Source organism: Schistocerca nitens, chromosome 3 (assembly GCF_023898315.1).
Source record: "Schistocerca nitens isolate TAMUIC-IGC-003100 chromosome 3, iqSchNite1.1, whole genome shotgun sequence".
NCBI lineage: Eukaryota > Metazoa > Arthropoda > Insecta > Orthoptera > Acrididae > Schistocerca > Schistocerca nitens.
In genome coordinates this window covers 924414393-924433645 of record NC_064616.1, presented here as the reverse complement: position 1 = coordinate 924433645, position 19253 = coordinate 924414393, and positions in this window count along the sequence as shown.

Genomic DNA, 19253 nt, shown 5'->3' with positions numbered 1-19253 from the left:
CGTATCAGGGTTACCAGTGTTCTTCCATAGTTTATTTGATTTGCTTAAGCCGAAATTCGTATAATTTTCTCTGAAGTTTTAAGGGTTGTTGACTGGATACGTTCATTCTGTTTACATCATGAAACTGGTTGTATTAACGACCTGTTAATTCTGGTTGTCACTTGTTTGCGCCGGCCGCGGTAGTCTCGCGGTTCTAGGCGCGCAGTCCGGAACCGCGCGACTGCTACGGTCGCAGGTTCGAATCCTGCCTCGGGCATGGATGTGTGTGATGTCCTTAGGTTAGTTAGGTTTAACTAGTTCTAAGTTCTAGGGGACTGATGACCTAAGATGATAAGTCCCATAGTGCTCAGAGCCATTTGAACCATTTTTTCACTGGTTTGTGGTATTCAAAGGATTTTCTCTTACAGTCGTACTTGCAAGTACATCACGCAACTATCGACCACACACATAGCAAAGACAAATTCAGAATCCCCATCCGCCCACTAGGAGGGATTCGATCCCGCGACCTTCTCTTCACGAGGCTATGATACTAACTCGAGACCTCGAAGACTAGCATATCCAGCTTTCAAAAACACTTGGAACTTTTAAAATCTCACGATGATAGCTAGGATAAGTGCAACTCTCGCATGGAAAGAGTTTACGATAATGAGAAAGAAAGAATCGCTATGACCTGAATTTGGAGAACAAGTAACAGAAAACAGGTTTTAAAAAAAATTAGAAACATAAAGAAAGCAGAAATCAAAGTGATAGGCAGCAATGAGTACGTCAGAAGAAGAGGGGGGAAAGCATTCAAGGACCGGGCATGAAAGTTGCTACGGAACTGCGCTGCAACTTGGATTGTGCGATTATCAAGTTAACTTTTTGTTATAGTTCATTTGCGGCTTTTTTGTATATTTGTTGACAAATAACGTGACAGTGTTACCTTCTGTAGCTAAAAATGGTAGTGATCTTGGCTGAACGAGAATACACTAACGTAGTGACTCCAGACATTCCTTCGACTTGATACCAAACAGTAATTTACTGATTATCTCTTCACTTTGACTGGTTTATTTCAATATTCACTTCGTCGCTTAGCGGCACCGGCGCATTCTTTCCTGCAATACGAAGTTTCATTGCGATCTATATGTCTTTTGATAAAAACAAAGTGCCCGTTCACACCTTACTGTGCATACGAAATAAGCAGAATAGTGGAGTAATTATTTGTTTGTCGATATGTCATTTCTGCTTCGCTCTTGCTACTCTCATTTTTAAAACCCATTTATTTAGAAACTGCTTAGATATTGCGCTTTCAGTACTTACTTTTAGAATTCTGTAAAGTGTAATAATAAGCCGTAACACGTCTCACGTCTTCTTTCTCTCTACATTATCGAGTTCATTTCTCGGGAGACTGAATTCTTCAGACGAGGCTATTAATTCTAATTGCCTTTTCCACCAACGGCGAAGACTTATAATAACCTACGCGGAGCTTCTGCTCCTTCCAAGACCTAATTACCGTCACGCAAATGAAACTGTAATTATTACGAAAAACAGCAAACAGAAAGTTTGCGTCACGTGAAGAGGGAACTCGTTGGGCGGCGTCGCTGCCTGGTTGACGGTGTTAAGCAGCCGGCTGTGTTCTAGTGGGCCTGCGCAGCACATCTGCGCCTTACGCTCTGCCGATTTCTGTAAAAGGTTGGCGCTCCGCCTCGTATGTCGCCTGCGTTCTCGGCGTTTCTCTGCCTTTTGTGGCGGCCTCTCTCTGCGCCGGCTCGCTCCTCGTCCTCAGCAGAGAACGATGCTTCACCCACCTTTCTGAAAACCGCATTTTCAGAAACGTATAAGACCCGTACACATTTCGTAATAAATCGGCGATAAAACATTCTCGAGTTTATTGCAGAGTGAGTTCGAGAACGTTTGCACTAATTGCAAGTCGCGGAAAAAAAAAAAAGCAAATGACTAAGTTAACACGTTCTGCCTATTCTCGTTCGCTTATGTTGATGTATGATATAATGCTCTATTGGAACTCATCTTTCAGAAAAAAAACTGTTACTTCGCAAAGGCATGTCAAGATAACGATTTCGGGTGCTCATCACGTTCATAACTAGATCTCTCTCTCATTAAACAGCTACACATTTTAACTTCAGATTTTCCATTACGAAATCTCCTGTGTATAATTCACAACAAGTATAAAAAGTATCCATAATTACGCAAATAGACGACAAAAAAACTTTCATTCTTCTTCTTTAAAAATTAAGTTAGCTCAATGAGGGGTGAATTGCACTGCAACATTTTTCAACTTCCTCCCAGTCTTGTGAAATGCCTAAGAGATAGATAAATTCGTTTTGAAAAAGTCTGTACGGATTTATTTTTAGCAGCAGCTGTTATACTTGGGAATTTAAAAATCAAACGTCCTTCCTGTTTGTGAAGCTTAATTTTTTCCCATATAGTGTGAGACATGTAAACCAGTCCACTCGAATAACACGAACACTTTAAAGATCGATAAAAACGTTTAAGACAAGTGTTGCTGCGCATGAAGGGACACACCGTATAATGTGGTGTTAATCAACTGTACGTATTTTAGCGTTTGGACAAAAACGACAATCAACTTTTTTGCAAATGCAACGATGCTGTGTTTTGATTGCGGAATAACATTTAGGAATGACATTAATTCTAAGATACAAATGTAGCAGCAAAAACACTAGAAAAGCGATAGTACGGAGAGGACCCTCGAAAATCTTAAGCGCTGTTATGTAATTACAGTTTTCAATATTATGGTAGCAGCATTACCTACCACTATCTCACTCAGTGCTATTGGAGAGCTTTTCAGGTCGATTTTCCTTCTATTGTGTAATTGCGCACGTTATTATTCCTTCTTCGTCGTTAAAAAAATAATTTTAGGAGAAAATTATGTGCTGTGGTGTTGTAGTTTACGATAGCTAAATCCTTTATGAAAAACGTACACTGTTTAAAAGATGTACCAAATACACAATTTTGAGGATACAGCAATAAAATTTTTATCATGCTTTACACGAAATTGATACATTTACTGTTAAGTTCCATATATATATATATATATATATATATATATATATATATATATATATATATATATATATATATATATAAACTTTTTATGGAATTTAAAAATTTTATTTTCCAAAAATATTATATGTACCTTTCTCTCGGAAACTTTTCAAGAGATTTCAACAAAATTTTCTCTATATAATCTCTTTGGATATAGTAATCTTCTGTCATGAGGTTCATTTGGATATACAGTGTAGGAGAATTTTAATAATTTTTTAATTATAGTTCCGTATATGTAATATAAAATTCATGCAAATTTCCAAGCACTTTGCGCCATATCTCAGCTTCCACAAACAATTTCAAAATTTACTCTTGAGGCAACAATTATTGGGTTTATAGAAATAAGTGTACAAAATTTCATAATTTCAGTCTTCATAGACAGCGAGAAAAAATGCATAAACCTTAAACAATTTTCAAGGAAATGCAGTTTAAAGTTCAATCTAACGTTTTTTTCTGATGTCACCTCTTGAGAAGGTTCCACATTTGTACTCAGAGTCCGCTTTCCCTTCAAGGCTTCTCTTCTAGTTTCTTGTTTTCTGCCTCCATTCCTTTACCAGGTCTGAAATTGACTTTTCAGCTGCAGAAGGGAACTGTAAATCTATTTACCTCAAGGTGTCTTGAGAAAAATTTCCTATCTTCAACTCCATTCTCTAATACTTTTATTCTTCCTACGTTCCCATCATTAAATGCAATAACGGCATCATAAGTTGCAATTCTGACTACTGTAGCAGATGAAAATATGGCAAAAAAGGATTTTTTTTTCGTGAACAAAGCATCTGGTTTGTTATTGCTTCTAAGATATGGAACAGAGTAATAGATGATCTGTAAAATCAAAGAATATATATCACCGCCATCTAGGTGCATCCTGCGCAAGTTTACTTGAAAGTAATCCACGGAATCGTTGGTCAGCGAGCTAGCACTGAAGTACTGCTTCAAAAAGTTGGCATGGCAGGAGTGTCGCGTCACATATTTAATTATTTTTCAGGCACGTCAGTAGGAATTTCATGACTGAACTTCTGGAAATGTATTGTCCATGGGTTCTACTAATAAATAACAAATAAACTGAACATTGACACTTTCGGTCAGTTTTATGAATGTCTCGTTTTAAGTAGTTGTTTGCAGAAAGATCGCTCGTAAACACCAGTTATTATTCTTATGGTACATTTTTGTGCCGTGAAGGAACTTTCTCAAAAATAAGTTACCACAGAATACGATTTCATATGTCATTACGGTTTTTTACAAGTATGGCTTAACTGAGTTATTTAACAAACTCTAAAATGTGTAGTTTCGAAACTGTGCTTATTAATATATCACCCAGAATGACCGAATATTCTGTCTTTTATACCAACACTTGCCTATGATTTAGGCCTAAATTTGTGTTCTAATCTTTGATTTGCAGAATTTAATATGTCATTCTATTTTTAATTAAGAGAGGACAGAATTAGGAAATCAATCAATATTTCTATTAACCATGTTATTTTCAATTTTCTATGTTGCTATATGCCTATTTATATTGACTGTAATCGTTTTGTCATCTGCAAAAGATGTAACTATGTGTTATATATATTAAATCAAAGGTCATTTATATATACGAGAAAAAACAGTGAAACTAATGTTTCAGCTTTTGGAAACCTTTCAACGATTTTCGCTTCATTCAGAAACGTATCCCTGGTCTGCAGTTGCTGAATTATGTAACACAGCATCTTCCATTCTCCTAGTTAAATATAATGTGAGCTATTTCGAAAACATATTATTAATTCATGTAATCATAGCTTTTCTAACAAAAATGTGACACAAGCGAGTGAGTAACAGATTGACTAAGCTACTGCGTCCGCTGGCTACAAACAGAGTACGGCCTCAGTCAGTACTTCGTGTCATGTGTACACTATCTGAACAATGATTAAATTTTCAACTGCCAAGATCGCTAAAATCATTTAGTGACGTGTATATAACCTGTTTCGGCAGTTCCCTGTTGCCATCTTCGTATCTGCAAATCATGGGATCGAAAATGCAACCTACATTACAGCACACGTAATTCCATACGAGATTTGCAATACATGGACTAACACCATACCCATGTTTACATCGTTACACGGTAAAGCAACCTACATTACAACACGCATAATCACACACAAGATTTGCATTTCATGGACTAACACCATACCTATGGTTACATCGTTACACAATCCTCTCCTTCAGTACAGTAAGTGGTGCTATCCAATGTACAAGTATATCAATGTTGGTACCGTGAGGTATGCTAGATGTCGACATGTCGTTTTTAAAATCACAGCTATGTACATACGTGTTATTGTTCTGACTACAAGTGTTCACCTTCTTCACCATTTGCAACTGACAGATCCCAGCGTAACATTCTTAGTGATACCTATATACAGGGCTATTACAAATGATTGAAGCGATTTCATAAATTCACTGTAGCTCCATTCATTGACGTATGGTCACGACAGACTAAAGATACGTAGAAAAACTCATAAAGTTTTGTTCGGCTGAAGCCGCACTTCAGGTTTCTGCTGCCAGAGCGCTCGAGAGCGCAGTGAGACAAAATGGCGACAGGAGCCGAGAAAGCGTATGTCGTGCTTGAAATGCACTCACATCAGTCAGTCATAACAGTGCAACGACACTTCAGGACGAAGTTCAACAAAGATCCACCAACTGCTAACTCCATTCGGCGATGGTATGCGCAGTTTAAAGCTTCTGGATGCCTCTGTAAGGGGAAATCAACGGGTCGGCCTGCAGTGAGCGAAGAAACGGTTGAACGCGTGCGGGCAAGTTTCACGCGAAGCCCGCGGAAAATTGGCTCATGCCACAACTGGAGACCGACAGCGCCGACTTCATCTTTCAACAGGATGGTGCTCCACCGCACTTCCATCATGATGTTCGGCATTTCTTAAACAGGAGATTGGAAAACCGATGGATCGGTCGTGGTGGAGATCATGATCAGCAATTCATGTCATGGCCTCCACGCTCTCCCGACTTAACCCCATGCGATTTATTTCTGTGGTGTTATGTGAAATATTCGGTGTTTAAACCTCCTCTACCAAGAAACGTGCCAGAACTGCGAGTTCGCATCAACGATGCTTTCGAACTCATTGATGGGGACATGCTGCGCCGAGTGTGGGAGGAACTTGATTATCGGCTTGATGTCTGCCGAATCACTAAAGGGGCACATATCGAACATTTGTGAATGCCTAAAAAAACTTTTTGAGTTTTTGTATGTGTGTGCAAAGCATTGTGAAAATATCTCAAAAAATATAGTTATTGTAGAGCTGTGAAATCGCTTCAATCATTTGTAATAACCCTGTACATCTGATGGCGCAGTGGTAGTATGAATCGATGTCATCATGTCACATTAGATTAAGACATGGATCTACTATTCCTTACAATTACATATGCCTAAATTATCATTTTGGAGCGTTTTCACGCAATGTCAACCTCCCAGACACTCAAGACTGAGAAAAGCTTATAAATTATACTCTGCCTGCATTGAGTGTCAATTATCCACCTGTAAACTACGTGACGATTCGAAATACCGACTCCAACAAGGACGATATAATTATTACTCATTAGCCCTTTATTAAAGCAGGCAAACGATATTTTCCCCAACCGAAGACAGTGTTCACCAACATAGTATCTAATATAGTGAAAGACGTGCACTTCATTCACCATTCAGTGCTCGCATTTCATATTTCTAATCCCAGCATTCTGGTATTCGGTAAACTAATAATTCAGGTAATATTAATAATTTGTATGGGTTGCCTGATTTATTTGACGATTTTTACAGCTTGTCTCACACCGATCTGTGAGAAGAGCTTGGCGCCAGGAATTTTCTTTATTTATGGGCGAGGGCAGCAGTCTTCCTAGCAGCCATGATGGCTCCCCGTTTCCTATCCTTTTTCCGATCGCCAGGGTAGCACGTGGTGGCGTTTGGAAGTTCAGTAGTGGCCAAAGTTTCTCCCGCTCTCAGTTCCCCAACCTGCCTTACCAACCTTGTAACTGATATTTCTTCTCAACTTTAACGTCGCGAGGTCGCCTCCCTGTGAAATTCCGGCCCTATGATTGGCCAGTTCAGGTGCGCGCCCGTTTTTCGCGGGCGGGCGCCAACCGCCCTCCGCGGATGGGTAGTGGACAAAGGGGCAGTAGTCTGTTCTAGTGTGACCGTGTCTGAGGCCGGAGGTGCTGCTTCAAGGAGATGAAGTTGGGTAAGCATGAGCGCCGACGTGCGCTGTAGATTCGCGCCCTGTGGCCCAGAGGGAACCATATAGGTCATTGTACTGATGTGCGTTCCTTGAATTACGGCTTATGCAATGTTTTCCGTGTTATAAGACTGTAGGGTTTTCCTTATACAGTCGGGCATAATGTGCGAGACGTGTTGGTTAGTCACAGAAGCTTGCAAAAAATGGTTCAAATGGTTCTGAGCACTATGGGACTTAGCATCTGTGGTCATCAGATGTTCAAGCAATAGATGTTCAAGCAATAGATATATACTATAGAGCTGATAATGTTTGTGCTTTTGTTGTCAAATAAGATGTTTACATGAGCTTATCCATGACAACACGTCGCTCGTGGTCTGGTGAAATCTCATGTCTTGGCGCCTATGTGAAATCTCATCACCTGATATCTAGGTGAACACTGTTCCAATGTTAATGTAACTAATGTAAAATTGTTATACCATCTGCGATTGCATTCGCTCTTAAACTGAGCCCATGGCCTAATATTACCAGTTCACCCTTACACATGGCTGCACTAGAACAAATATGTTCACGTGATATTTACTCTAGAAGACTAACGTTAAAAATGACGTCCTGTAACAGAATATGGCCAGTGTCCAGATCTTCATAATCATGGAAAACATTTTTACAGCGAATCCTTTAAAGAAATTTTCATACAAAATTACATCACACACGACACTTTATCTGTAAAAACTTTTTAAAAATGTTTCTAAAAAATTTTTTTAATAGAAGAGTTCACAGCTCCATTAAGTAGAGATTTTCATTAATATAACACCATATCTGGAGATTATTATAGTATCAGTACTGCACGTGTTCAGTAAATGTAGGAGGTATATTTTACTACGGTTTTCCACCCATCATAAAGACTGCAAAACTTCTGACTATTTGCAAAAGCGAAGTAAAATTTTATATCATTTCAGGATACTGGTATGGTAGAAAGCTATACTTACACACAAATTCCCAGAGTAAAGAGGAATTTGGAAATGAAATAGATATAAATTGCGTATTTTCTATTTGGGAGTTATGTGATATGTACCTAACATTGTGCGTAGAGTATTTTACATTTAAGATGCCCATTTAGCGTACTTATAAATTGTCTATAAATATTTATAAAATAAGATGCCCAAATTTTTGCGTAGTTATTATGATTATGATGTTATTTGGATCCTGTAAATGACAGCCTGTGCATCAACAAACAAGGACAAGCCATATACAGGGTGTTTCAAAAATGACCGGTATATTTGAAACGGCAATAAAAACTAAACGAGCAGAGATAGAAATACACCGTTTGTTGCAATATGCTTGGGACAACAGTACATTTTCAGGCAGACAAACTTTCGAAATTACAGTAGTTACAATTGTCAACAACAGATGGCGCTGCGGTCTGGGAAACTCTATATTACGATATTTTCCACATATCCACCATGCGTAGCAATAATATGGCGTAGTCTCTGAATGAAATTACCCGAAACCTTTGACAACGTGTCTGGCGGAATGGCTTCACATGCAGATGAGATGTACTGCTTCAGCTGTTCAATTGTTTCTGGATTCTGGCGGTACACCTGGTCTTTCAAGTGTCCTCACAGAAAGAAGTCACAGGGGGTCATGTCTGGCGAATAGGGAGGCCAATCCACGCCACCTCCTGTATGTTTCGGATAGCTCAAAGCAATCACACGATCATCGAAATATTCATTCAGGAAATTAAAGACGTCGGCCGTGCGATGTGGCCGGGCACCATCTTGCATAAACCACGAGGTGTTCGCAGTGTCGTCTAAGGCAGTTTGTACCGCCACAAATTCACGAGGAATGTCCAGATAGCGTGATGCAGTAATCGTTTCGGATCTGAAAAATGGGCCAATGATTCCTTTGGAAGAAATGGCGGCCCAGACCAGTACTTTTTGATGATGCAGGGACGATGGGACCGCAAAATGGGGCATTTCGGTTCCCCATATGCGCCAGTTCTGTTTATTGACGAAGCCGTCCAGGTAAAAATAAGCTTCGTCAGTAAACCAAATGCTGCCCACATGCATATCGCCGTCATCAATCCTGTGCACTATATCGTTAGCGAATGTCTCTCGTGCAGCAATGGTAGCGGCGCTGAGGGGTTGCCGCGTTTGAATTTTGTATGGATAGAGGTGTAAACTCTGGCGCATGAGACGATACGTGGACGTTGGCGTCATTTGGACCGCAGCTGCAACACGGCGAACGGAAACCCGAGGCCGCTGTTGGATCACCTGCTGCACTAGCTGCGCGTTGCCCTCTGTGGTTGCCGTACGCGGTCGCCCTACCTTTCCAGCACGTTCATCCGTCACGTTCCCAGTCCGTTGAAATTTTGCAAACAGATCCTTTATTGTATCGCTTTTCGGTCCTTTGGTTACATTAAACCTCCGTTGAAAACTTCGTCTTGTTGTAACAACACTGTGTTCTAGGCGGTGGAATTCCAACACCAGAAAAATCCTCTGTTCTAAGGAATAAACCATGTTGTCCACAGCACACTTGCACGTTGTGAACAGCACACGCTTACAGCAGAAAGACGACGTACAGAATGGCGCACCCACAGACTGCGTTGTCTTCTATATCTTTCACATCACTTGCAGCGCCATCTGTTGTTGAAAATTTTAACTACTGTAATTTCGAAAGTTTGTCCGCCTGAAAATATACTGTTGTCCCAAGCATATTGCAACAAACGGTGTATTTCTATCGCTGCTCGTTTAGTTTTTATTGCCGTTTCAAATATACCGGTCATTTTTGAAACACCCTGTACTTACAAACTTAAGAAGCTCTACACGTAAAAAACATGAATGTTCAACGACTCCTCCTAAATTAGGCCTACTGGATCGATTTCAACTAAACAAACATGAGAACAACCTACTTCTCATAGGGGTAGGGGTGAGGGTGAGGGTGAGAAAGAAGCGTAACACATTGCGCGCAAATACCCAGACTTCATTCAGCCAGTATTTCAGAAGGAGAGGACTTTGCAAACATTTTTATCGCTGGCACCTCTTACAAGTGATAAAAGGAAAAAGTTCATAGCTTTACCATATTTTCGCTGTTCATGCAGTAAAACTGCCGCATTAGGCAGTTTCAGTACGTACCGTGGAGCCGACTGTTTGATATTGGATGTTATGTTCAAAACTCGTCATCGCAAATAACGGAGATTTCTCATTGCAACTTCGGCAGAATTACAAACAACAGTTTTAAATAAAATTTTTATTCTATTTTTATTCCCTAGTGCACACCACTGTTCACACTATCAGTTGCGTATCAGGAGAGGATGAAACTTATAGAGTCAAATGCAGACCATGCACTTTCACTCTTCCTATGCAACGTTTTTACCTGCATTTGTCATTGGTTCGAAGACTTCGGAATTTTTTGTATACTACAACAGACGTGATTTCGAGCTTATCGGCAACAGCTTGCCAACTGTTTATTCAGACAGTGATCTTATACATTACTTTCGATGTCTCATAGTCCTGGTCATAGGCGAATCGCGTTTATAAAATTCATAGTTCTCTCGTTTGCCCACTTTTCCATTGCCGTACATAACAAACTCACACAAACGAACTACCAAACATGTTACTATATGCAGGCGCGCAAATTTTCGAACATAAGAGAAACGATATTGTTTTCCTTCAGACGCATGACTGAAGCGTTATCGATGAGAGACGACGAGTTAAAATTTCATGGAGTGGCTATACATCCACCATCTTTGAAGTAAAATGAATATCTTTCCCCCATTTCTTCTGTAGTCATGGGTACTGTGTGCTTCGTCACTGACTCTTAAAATTGCCTGTAACCAACTTAAAGTAACGCATGCTAGCTTTATTTTTCTTTAAAAAAACCGTAAACACCGGTGATTTATGTGTACGCTAGCACCAACAAGGAAACTTTTAATTTAAAGATGGATAAATTTTTCGATGCAGATAAAATCCCAAGACAACTAAATATCACGGGCGGCTATTCAATGGTGGTAGATGAAGTGGCACTTCACCAGTATCGCGATTGTGAAAAATTTAGTTTGTTTGCCTTGCCGACATGACAAAATTTGAAGAATACCACACGTTTTCCTTCTAGTGTATTTGAAAACTTCGTGTCTGTATTCTCCAAAACACATCGCTTAAGAAACGAACACTATTTTGTATAACGATGAGAAGTACAGAAATATTTTTACAGGAAAGATATTAGATATGCTTAATGAGAATAAGAACATTCTTACGGATATTTATAAATTGTTCTCTTATTCTGTCGATCTCTTCTACTACAGATCTATGGAACAAAGTTTTTCTTGCCTGAAGCGCATAAAAATATCTGGGGAATACAATTACAGAAGAGAGATATCCCATTCCATTCCATTATGGCAGATGCAAAAATAGTAGGTAAATGATTCAAATGAGTGAACAGTCTCTGTTGCAATTATCTAATATTTTTATGAATTCCAAAGACGCGTTTCACGCGATTAGCGCATCATATCTAAATCGATAAAAGATGAGTAAATTAAAGAAGCTTAAAAAATTACTTGGTAGAACGCTTAAAGCATTAAGTATGGGGTCCTGTTGTCATGTAAAACGACGTGGAAGGAACGCTTCTCATGAACTATAAGTTAATATAGGGGAACCCTAAAAAGAGACAAACAGATAAACAGCAAAAACATTGGATAAAAGTAATAAGAAAGAGGTGTCATGTAATTAAAACTCACCACAGCAGAAGGAAGAGCTTGTGCAGCGATAGGTTCATTTTTGAAACCATCAAACTGAATGGGGGCGAACTGCAGTGCATTCGCATTGTGATGAGCTAATAGGGAAACGGTGCCGGGCGCAGAAACTCTGTACTTTTGTTTTTATTTTAAGCATACTGTCACAAACTCGGAAATCAGTCCATTAAGGATGAAAATATTTTCAAAAATTATGTTCCATGTAACTAACAAGTATTCCAGTAATAATAACAATGACTTACAAGGCAATAAACTAAATTACTGACATTTAATTTTTACGATTTTTTCATTGGGGTTACAATTTTATAGTGTTTTTATTTCCATTTTTGCAGTGTTTTCACCGACTTTTAAATAAAATAAACTTGGTACGTAGTTGTAAGATAACTTTAATTCTCTGCTGAAAAGATTCAGAGTTACATACGTAATTTATGTTGCAAATAAAATAATGGTTGTAGAGCAGTTTTATGAATTTCACATAGTGGGTTTCTTCCCCAGATTTAGTTGTTGTAAAAGGAAGGTCAGTGATTACAAATAAGGAGCTTCTCAAAAACTGTCAGTGTCTGGTCCCTTTAATCCCACAAACCAACCTTCTCAAAAACTACAGTGAAGTGTCGTTGAGTGAGGTAATTTCACAAACCATTGTAGGTAGCTATATGCCGTAGCAGAATAAAGTGTAGGGTAAAAGCAAATTTCCTTATTTGCTAAGAATATTGTAATACTTTACCACTAGTTTGGAGTTCCAAAAGCTCCTTTAACAAATCCTTAACATTTTCCCTATTTAAATTTAAGAACTGAATTACATATTCTTTTTTAACACCAGCAACTGAAATTTCTAACTGCACTATTCTTATTTTGTGTCGCATACTAAGCTGCGTTACTTGCTTCTTCAGTAGCATATTCTGTGCAGAGCCAAAGAAACTGGTACACCTGCCTAATCCAGCACTGAAATCTGCGGAAGGGTTGCACTTCTGTCACGTTGAACGATTCTCTTCAGTCGTCGTTGGTCCCGTTCATGCAGGGTTTTCTTCCGGCCGCAGCAATGTCGGAGAGTTGATGTTTTACCGGATTCCTGATATTCGCTGTACACTCGTGAAACAGTCGTACGGGAAAATCCCCACTTCATCGCTATCTTGGAGCCGCTGTGTCCCATCGCTCTCCTGAATCTCGCTAACCTGTCATTGTATAGGCGTTGCCGCAGCAGCGTCGTATCCTGCCTGTTTACGTATCTCCGTATTTGAATACGCATGCCTATACCAGTTTCTTCGGCGCTTCAGTGTGCATTGCTTTCAGCATATCTAGACTTGGGAGACAATTACTGTGCTCATCAGAAACAGATGCACTAGGAATTTAAAAAAAAAACGACGGTCCACGATAAGATTAAAATAATAATTTTACTGCATAAAAAAGAAATTATCGATGTTAATATCATAACATGCAGTAAAATTAAATTGTCGAGTAACTATTTACTACTGATGCCACATTAATAGCACTGTTTTGCAAATTGCCGGATGCCCGTTTTCTGGGTAGCGCTCGTAAGACTATCTTTTATTTGTAAATACACTCCTGGAAATGGAAAAAAGAACACATTGATATCGGTGTGTCAGACCCACCATACTTGCTCCGGACACTGCGAGAGGGCTGTACAAGCAATGATCACACGCACGGCACAGCGGACACACCAGGAACCGCGGTGTTGGCCGTCGAATGGCGCTAGCTGCGCAGCATTTGTGCACCGCCGCCGTCAGTGTCAGCCAGTTTGCCGTGGCATACGGAGCTCCATCGCAGTCTTTAACACTGGTAGCATGCCGCGACAGCGTGGACGTGAACCGTATGTGCAGTTGACGGACTTTGAGCGAGGGCGTATAGTGGGCATGCGGGAGGCCGGGTGGACGTACCGCCGAATTGCTCAACACGTGGGGCGTGAGGTCTCCACAGTACATCGATGTTGTCGCCAGTGGTCGGCGGAAGGTGCACGTGCCCGTCGACCTGGGACCGGACCGCAGCGACACACGGATGCACGCCAAGACCGTAGGATCCTACGCAGTGCCGTAGGGGACCGCACCGCCACTTCCCAGCAAATTAGGGACACTGTTGCTCCTGGGGTATCGGCGAGGACCATTCGCAACCGTCTCCATGAAGCTGGGCTACGGTCCCGCACACCGTTAGGCCGTCTTCCGCTCACGCCCCAACATCGTGCAGCCCGCCTCCAGTGGTGTCGCGACAGGCGTGAATGGAGGGACGAATGGAGACGTGTCGTCTTCAGCGATGAGAGTCGCTTCTGCCTTGGTGCCAATGATGGTCGTATGCGTGTTTGGCGCCGTGCAGGTGAGCACCACAATCAGGACTGCATACGACCGAGGCACACAGGGCCAACACCCGGCATCATGGTGTGGGGAGCGATCTCCTACACGGGCCGTACCCCACTGGTGATCGTCGAGGGGACACTGAATAGTGCACGGTACATCCAAACCGTCATCGAACCCATCCTTCTACCATTCCTAGACCGGCAAGGGAACTTGCTGTTCCAACAGGACAATGCACGTCCGCATGTATCCCGTGCCACCCAACGTGCTCTAGAAGGTGTAAGTCAACTACCCTGGCCAGCAAGATCTCCGGATCTGTCCCGCATTGAGCATGTTTGGGACTGGATGAAGCGTCGTCTCACGCGGTCTGCACGTCCAGCACGAACGCTGGTCCAACTGAGGCGCCAGGTGGAAATGGCATGGCAAGCCGTTCCACAGGACTACATCCAGCATCTCAACGATCGTCTCCATGGGAGAATAGCAGCCTGCATTGCTGCGAAAGGTGGATATACACTGTACTAGTGCCGACATTGTGCATGCTCTGTTGCCTGTGTCTATGTGCCTGTGGTTGTCAGTGTGATCATGTGATGTATCTGACCCCAGGAATGTGTCAATAAAGTTTCCCCTTCCTGGGACAATGAATTCACAGTGTTCTTATTTCAATTTCCAGGAGTGTATATCGGAAAAGAAAAGCTAGATGGTATTGCCTTGGACAAAAGGCATCGCTGGTCATTTAATTGATACGAATATGTCGCTTCAAAAGGAGTTGATCAGAGGCATCCGGTTGTAGTCAGAAACCACTTGTATCGTTTCATATTTACAACCCATTTTTTTGCTAGCTCCTTCCATTTTAAAGGAACCCTGCAGTTACTGAAAAACAACTTACTTTCCTGCATGTATCTAAGCATAATTCCAATTCCAATGCACTGACTAACTCTGCAGCAAACGTTAATATTGTATGTCGTATTTAAGGTGTACTAAAATACTTGTAATATGAAGGATTTGTTGTTTTATCATTTCGATTTGTGCAGTTGAATGCTGAAGAGACTACTGGTGTATTCAATTTATATTTTGTTACACAAATCGTCGGGAAAAATTGTGTAACATATTTCATTTATAACAGAATAGCTCACACTTCGAACACAAACAGCAGACTACTTTCTCATAATGTTTAGACTAAGAAAAACATAGCGTCCGAGTTGGCGTTGGTTGCCGCAAGGAGCGACGTAACTAGTGTCTTCGCCAGTCTATGAAATTTTAACTCTTTGATGAGAGAAATAGAATCCAAAGGTGAGAGCGAGAGGGAAGAATTTAAAGACAATGGGAGAGATAGATATTGCCTGGCAAACCGGAATATTTTCCACCCTCGGTGGACAACACCGGCAACCCCCCTCCCAACAGTATTTTGGCCAAATATTGCCGTTAAATGCACTTTTAGGTTCCTCCATAACCACACCCTCGGAATTCACGACATATTCGAATAAAATGGCCAAATATTTGTGACAAAGAAGAATACAAAAGTCAGTGATGGTCCAATAATCACATAACGTATTACAAACGCGAAGAAGGGGGGAAAATATGCGCATGCAGCAGGACACGAACCTATTTCCTTCAATCCCGTAACTCTGTGTCACTAACCAGATGGCCATACTGCACATTGGCCACTGTTACCAATTTTACTATCTGGAATGTTCAAATGTAAAGATTCTGAACGCGCAACAATCAAACCGTTTGCAATTTGCGTATGCCATTTTGGGATAACGTAGGTCAGTGAGTAAATGTAGTGCCTGTTTTTGTGAAGACCGGGAGCATTTGAGGTATGAACCGAGACCAAATCAGGCAAACACGGTAATCACTGCCGAACCAATCAACTAGGTGGACGACCTGGTGTGAACTGACCCACGTGTCACAATGCAAGTGTTGGCAGTGATGGTGGGGGCCTGTGTTTGAACAGTGTGGACAGTTGTGCACAACAGGTTGGGCTGTGCGTCTGTATGCAGTGGGTTCCAGAGAAGCTCAACAAACCACAAAAGGAACTGCTTATTATGTTAGTACTGCAACACCTGCTCTGGTATCATGAAGACTCCACTTTCCTGGAGTGGATGATCACCAGTGATGAGAGCTGGTGCCATCACTTCAAGCCAAAGACAAGGTGGGACAGCATGCATTGAAGACTGCATCATCACCTCCCACTGAAAAATTCAAAACAGTGCCCTCTGCAGACAAGGTGATGCTAATCATCTTTTTCGACGTCCACAGTCTGATACTCACTGAATTCCTAGAGCACAGAAAAAACCATTAACAGTGATGTGTACTGTGAGAGACACTCCATAGGCTATGCACGTCCATCAAGAGCAAATTACCTTGGCTTTTAGTGGAGGGAGTGATTCAGCTCCATCATAACATGTGTTCACACTTCTCCAAGGTCACACAAAGTGTAATGGCAAAGTTCAAGTGGGAACAGCTTCAGCACTCACCATACAGCCTGGAAGTGTTGCTGTGTGACATCCATGAGATTCATCCGCTAAAAAAACATTTCAAAGTGAAGTGCTTCAACTCAGATGGTGAACTGAAGAACACAGTGAAGGACTAGCTCCTGTCACAGCTACAGAAATTGTGAGAATAGGGAATGCTTTGGCTTGTGAAACACTGGGATTGTTGTGCTCAGACCTCTGGTGATTACTTCCAAAGAAAGACTTTAATTACAGGTATACCCACTGTGTCGTTTGTTACTTTTTCTTTTGAACACTCCTCTAATGTATCATGTGGTCTTGTGAAGGATTTTACCACCGATAAACTGACATTTAATTACAAAAATTATATCAAATGTGACACGTTCATGATAAATCTTAAATGCACCAAAAAACATCAATAACATAAAGCTACATGTGGATGAAATATAGCACGTTTTGGTTGGCCTGGCAGTTCTGACTTTTCATTGGGCACTTGGTTACAGCACAGGCAATGTGGTGGGAATATTGCTAGACCCCACGTATTTCCATTCTTGTGATGAGTAGATGCAAAGATATCACTCACTAATGTTGTCTTTAGTTTTCTCAATTGTGTCACAAAAACTTCAGAGGTGCTAGAATGAGCTGTAAACGGTAGAAAATTAATGGGAGCATAGAGATGGGCATATGTTCAACAAATAACTGAGGATGTAGGGCAAAAGTGCTACTCTGAAATAAAAAGGTTGGCAGAGGAAACAAATTTATGGTAGACCACATCAGACTGCTCAGAAGACTGACTTAAACAAAACAAAAGAAGGAGAGAGACCCATGGTGATGTTAAAATTGTCTAATCTAATACTGTCATTATGTCACCTTCTTATGTAACATATGAAAGCAGCCAGCAAAGATGAGTAAAATTAATTGGGAGAGAGATGAGCTGGAATACTATCTCACCTTTAAATATGTAAGCATAACTCTAGACTGTAAGCTGGCATACAGGGCGCAGCTTGTAACAACAACGACGCTGTACTATTGTACATATAAATAATATTTTTTCCATCTGATTTTTCGATAAACTTGTGTAATTGATGTTCTGATTTCAATTTTTTTTTTGTTTCATGCAATTGTGTTAAGAAAACTGTAAATGAGTTTCAATGTGAATATTAATGTTTATGTCAAATGTCAAGTAATATTGTAATAGAATTGAAATGTAACGAAGTTTGAAACTGTTGTAAGATGTTTAAAATTGTAAATGTGCGTCTGTTCCATACGTAGGCAATGTGTTAGCATATGTAGAATGCAAAACCTCGGGCGAATACCCGGTCTGTCAGGGAGCGGTAAAAGGTGGATGGCAGGCGAGCGCGGGAAAATGCGCGCGGGCACTGCACGGCACAATGGGCTCAGTAGTTGTAGTTGGAGTTGGAGTTTGGCACTGGTTGAGGAACATCTTCTGGAGCAAGGAGGCTATCCTGGAAGAGCTTCAGCTTCACTGAGCCTCGGGTATGCCGTTCCAACGCCCACACAGCATGGCAAAATTTCATAGGCAAGTGGAAAAGTATTGTGACGCTAAGAAGAATTAAAGTGCTGATAAGTCAAGAGCCATAGCTGTGGTTGTATGTGTGCTCTGTGCCTCGTCATCTCGCCGCCCGGCAACCGCCGCATCGATACTAGCAGGTTGAAACTTTTAGTACTGTATTCGTATGGATCAGAGAGTGAACTGTGCAATAATAACCTAAATTTTACCAGAACTTTCCCATCATTTAATTATCCTCACAACTAACCTAGACAGGGTCCTTTCCAAATGTTGTGCAATCCGAGTGTCCCAAAATGAAAATAAAAATTTGTATTAATAATAATTATTTGCAGAACTAGCTATGTTAGAATGGTGCTTAAAGAAATGTTTCGTTAATGAACCAGTAAATGAATAACTAAAGTCTAACGAAGTTGAAATATAACTTTAATATTGATACAGTAATGAAGTTTAATTATTTTGAGACAGATATAAAGGTATTTAAATGAGCAGTAAATTAAATGAAAAGAGTAGTAACTTATACACTGGAAATCTTGAACGCATAATAAATTAAGTAATCATTTTTTTAATACAGCGATCATAACAGCCCCCCCCCCTAATTCATTTTAATTCTGAAGTGTTCTAAATTGGTTTGACCAGCAAAAGTTAAAGTCAATATAAAAGTCAAAATTTATCAGTGTTTTATCTTTATCAAAAGACATTTTGTGTGTGGCACGAAATTGCTATTTCTAGGGTAACCTATGCCCAATTTTTATCAAATTAATAGACAGTATAAAGTTTTTTACTATACATTATAGTGTAGTGTTATGTATTCATGGTTTTTCCATATCAGTGCAGAATGTGAAACTATCAGTTCAATAGATTTTCTGGTACTAAAATTCTACTATATTATGCAGTGTTACTACTTGTTGTTTTGCATGAATATATACCAACTTGTACAGGAAAGAA